Below are 5,094 nucleotides of genomic sequence, written 5' to 3' on the forward strand. Positions count from 1 at the left end.
AGTGCTGGGATTACAGGCTTGAGCCACTGCGCCCGGCGCCTGGCTAATTTTTTGTGTTTTTAGTAGAAACAGGGTTTCACCATGTTGGCCAAGCTGGTCTCGAACTCCTGACCTCAGGTGATCCACCCGCCTTGGCCTCCCCAAGTGCTGGGATTACAGGTGTGAGCCACCACACCCTGCCTGCTTGACATTTTGGATAGGAGCTGCATTACTGCACATTCATCCTATCAGAGGGCAAAGCCTCCTATCACTTTTCAACTCACCCCAAAGTCCACTATCGGTATCCTCCCTGGCCCAGCTCCCTTTTTCCCTGAGCAGGTATTTTCAGCTATCCTAAGCATGGTATGCATGGCCTGAGCTTTGGCACAACAGCCCTGGAGGCACACGATAAGTGTGCCAAAACACACATGTGCACAGTCAAACAGCCAAAAGGTGGGGAACAATGGCTGGGTTTGGATTTAAGCCCTGGGGCCACTGGCTCCACCTCCCGTGGTGAGGTAGGGGTGGGATGGGGGAAGGAAACAATCAAAGGGAGAGAACATTGTTTCAGGACCCAAAGGACCCTACGCTGGCAGAACGCCTCACAAAGAGTGGGCTACTTGGATGTGCCTGACTCCTTCCCAGCACAGACTCTGTCTCCACCCTGGGTACCCAACTTGTTGGGCTGACCAGAACTGTCTTGGAGAGGCAGTGACAGGCCAGAACAAGCAGGGACAGGATTATCCCTTACCTGGTGAGGACAAGGGCCAGCTCTGCATGCCCCTGGGTCTCCATGAAGTCTAGGGCCCACAGGTGCCTCTGCATCCCCTGTTTACTGGGGGTGTGTGGGGTAAGTGAATATGTCTGCCCTGCTAGGCGGTAAGTTGCTTGAGGTCAGGGCCTAGCACTTTTTTTCATTTGTATTAATTCAGTCACTCATTCAATTCACGTGTATTGAATGTTTGGCACTGAGTTGGGGTCCCCTCCCTGCTCCTGCCCACAACCTGTGGGTGGGTCAATGGATGTGTGAATGAAGAGTAACAGCACTTGTTCCCTGTTCTCTGGTCTCTCCATTCTCATTTGGCAATACACAAAACTCTGTGTGAAAAGGAGGCTGAGAGGAGAAGAGGGAAACTTGAGAATCCACTCTCCAGGTGAAGGGTGGGGAGGCCAAGAGAGATAAATCCTTATAAATGGGGGCCCTGGAGGAGGGGTTTATTGATAAGCCCTCAGAAAAATGCTCAGGAAAGTAGGGAATCCTGAGGGTTGGGATACTGGGGTGTTCTAGGACAGTATAGTTACCGTTCAAGTCTGGAGTAAAAGCCAGAAATGAGCCTCATGTGTCTAGTGACCACCCAAAAAAAGAAGCCACTATTAAGACAGGCTTAGGAAGATCCTAAAGTCATGAGGCTGCCAGCCCAACCTGTTCCAAAATCCTCCAAGGAACAGCCACTACGTTGTAGGCTGGGAAGCAGAAATTAGAGCCAAGAGGTGAAAAGCATCAGCCAGGAGCCCTCACCAACTGTATCAGTCACTTTTCCCAAGGGTAGGACAGCGGTAAGAGTAGGGTCCCTGAAGCAGACTGCCTGGCTTCATCACCCATCTGTCACTTAACTAACTGCATGAACACAGGCAGGTGACTGAAGCTATCTGTGCCTCCGTCTTCCCGTCTGTAAATGGGGGTTAAGTATAGCACCTACCTCACAGAGTTGTCGTGAGGGTCAAAAGAGTTCATGTATATGAGTGCTTAGACCAGTGCCTGGCACATAGAATGTCTGTCTATTTTACCAGTGAGGGCTTGGAGGCTCAGAGAGGTTCCTGTCTCCTGTGAAGGCCACCCAGCGGCAGACGATAGAGCCAGAATTTGAAGTGGCTTCTAGTACTCTTGACTTGACATCACACAGCCTGAAGAGTCATAGGAGTGATCCCAGGCTGCTGACCTGAGGAGTGAGGTGATAACAGTGGCATCGTAGGATGTTTAGCCTCTAGGAACACTGCAGAATGGGTGCATGAGGGAAATTGGTAGGCCTGATGACCGCAAGACCAGATAGGAAATGCTTGTCATGAGCCTGGCGTGGTGAGGGGGTGCTGACAAGGGCTGAGGCGGTGGGACAGAATGGACCCAGGGCCATGGGAGAAGGAGGACTGGACAACATTTGGTGGCCAGCTGGAAAAAAATAGAGGAGTTAGAGGAGGCTTTAAGGTTTTAAGCTCTAGTTACACAAAGAATAGCGGGGTTTCTGCCAAAAACAAGTATTGGGTGGGGGATTGTATTAGTCCATTTTCATGCTGCTGATAAAATACCTGAGACTGGGTAATTATAAAGGAAAGAGGTTTAATGGACTCACAGTTCCACATGGCTGGGGAGGCCTCACAATCATGGTGGAAGGCAAGGAGGAGCAAGTCACATCTTACATGGTGGCAAGGAAGAGGGAGAATAAGGACCAAGCGAAAAGGGTTTCCCCTTATAAAACCATCAGACCTCGTGAGACTTATTCACTACCATGAGAATGGTATGGGAGAAACCACCCCCATGATTCAATTATCTCCCACCAGGTCCCTCCCACAACTTGTGGGAATTATGGGAGCTACAATTCAAGATGGGATTTGGGCGGGGATTCAGCCAAACTGTATCAGGGATGTTCTTGGAAATCCAAGCAGTGAGACAAGCCCTCTTTACTGGGTGATTTTTAAACGGGGGAAGGGAGGGTGCTAGAAAAATTTCACAGAGACAGAAACTTGGACTAAAGGATGCCTTTTATGTAAAGGGGCTAATAGTGGCTGGATTCCTGAAGACACTAGGACAGAAACAATTGCTCAAAGGCAAGCCCCAGCACAGCCCAGCTCAGCCTCCCATCATTGTTTCTGTTACCAACCCCCTCTCCTGCTCCAGGGTAGGAAACTGACTTTATCACGATCCCCCAATGCCTCCACAACCACTCCCTTCAGCCCCTACTCTCTAACCTCCTGTACACATACCTGACTTTTACACACACTCTCTCATTCTACCCTCAGGGATACTGTTAGAGAATAGGGCTGGTGCTATTCTCCCCATTTTACAAGTGGGGAAACTGAGGCCTGAGAATTTTATGAGACTTTGTCAGGATCACACAACCAATGCCAATCAGTGACCAGATTCCAAATCCTGTGCAGGAGAATCACTTGAACCCAGGAGGTGAAGGTTGCAGTGAGCTGAGATCGTGCCACTGCATTCCAGCCTGGACAACAGAGAAACTCAGTCTCAAACAAATAAAAACACTAGAATAATAATAATACGTCTGGCAGGGTTATGGTGAAAATTAAATATAGGGTGTGGCTCTTTATTAATTAAAGTAGTATAAGGGATGGTGTGTTTACTGCTATTTATGTCTTTATTTTTGATGGAGTCTCCGTCTGTTGCCCAGGCTCGAGTGCAATGGCAGCATGATCCGGGCTAACTGTAACCTCCGCCTCCCAGGTTCAAGCAATTCTCCTGCCTCAGCCTCCCGAGTAGCTGGGATTACAGGTGCGCCACACCATGCCCAGCTAATTTTTTGTATTTTTAATAGTGACGGAATTTCACCATGTTGTCCAGGCTGGTCTCGAACTCCTGACCTCAGGTAATCCACCCACCTCGGTCTCCCGAAGTGCTGGGATTACAGGTGTGAGCCACTGTGCCCAGCCCACTGCTTTTTATTTAAAAAAGAAAAAAACTAGTGTAAGGGAATATCCTGGGACAGAGATGAGGTTATTATTTAATATATAAGATGATCAGCGAGGGCTTCTTTACTAACATGAGATTTGAGCAGAGAGCTGAATGAACTCAGGGAGTGAGCTATGAAAATATTTGGGTTATAGCATTCCAGGCAGAGAACAGCTAGTGCAAAGATCCTGAGGCAGGGAACATGCTTATGTATTCAAGGATCAACTCAGGGCTAGGCATGGTGGCTCACGCCTGTAATCCCAGCACTTTGGGAGGCCGAGGCGGGCGGATCATGAGGTCAGGATATCGAGACCATCCTGGCTAACATGGTGAAACCCCGTCTCTACTAAAAATACAAAAAAAAACAACAACAACAAAACATTGCTGGGTGTGGTGGCGGGCGCCTGTAGTCCCAGCTACTCTGGAGGCTGAGGCAGGAGAACAGCGTGAACCTGGGAAGCAGAGCTTGCAGTGAGCCCAGATTGCGCCACTGCACTCCAGCCTGGGCAACAGAATGAGAATGAAAGTCCACCTCAAAAAAAAAGGATCAACTCAGAGGCCAGTTTGGATGTGGCAGAATGAGGTGGGAGTGTGCAGGGAATAAAATCAGATGGAAAAAAAAAAAAGATCAGATGGGAGCGAGCCGCTGGAGGGTTTGGAACAAAGACATGACAAAATCTGACTTCCATTTTTTAAATAAAATTTTAAATTTTGAATAATTTTAGATGTATAGAAAAGTTCCAAAGATAGTATAGAAATTTCCCAAATATGACTCACCCAATTTCTCTTGGTTTTAGCATTATACCTTACCATGGTACATTTGTCAAAACTAAGAAGCCAACATTAGTACCCTGGTATAAGCTAAATTCTAGACTTTATTCAGACTTTGCCAGTTTTACCACTATTGATGTTTTTCTGTTTCAGAATCCAGTTTGGGATAATACATCACACTTAGCTGGCTTCCATTTGCTTTCCATCAGGATCACCCTGGCCGCTGCACAATAGAAGACCAATTAAGAAACAATTACGGCCCAACACTTTGGGAGGCTAAGGCGAGTCAATCACCTGAGGTCAGGAGTTCAAGACCACCCTAACCAACATGGAGAAACCCCGTCTCTACTAAAAATCCAGAATTAGCCAGGCCTGGTGGCGCATGCCTGTAATCCCAGCTACTCAGGAGGCTGAAGCAGGAGAATTGCTTGAACCCAGGAGGCAGAGGTCGCCACTGGTGAGACCAGATCGTGCCATTGCACTACAGCCTGGGCAACAAGAGCAAAACTCTGTCTCAGAAACAACAACAACAACAACAACAACCACAACAACAACAACAAACAAAGAAGGCATTGCAGTACTCCAGGCAAAAGATAATGGGGGCTTGAACTAGGGTGTTAGAGGTCATATTGTGAAAAGTGGTCAGATTCTGGATGAATTTG

The sequence above is a fragment of the Colobus angolensis genome, unplaced genomic scaffold, assembly GCF_000951035.1.
Source record: "Colobus angolensis palliatus isolate OR3802 unplaced genomic scaffold, Cang.pa_1.0 Scaffold51, whole genome shotgun sequence".
Taxonomy (NCBI): Eukaryota; Metazoa; Chordata; class Mammalia; order Primates; family Cercopithecidae; genus Colobus; species Colobus angolensis.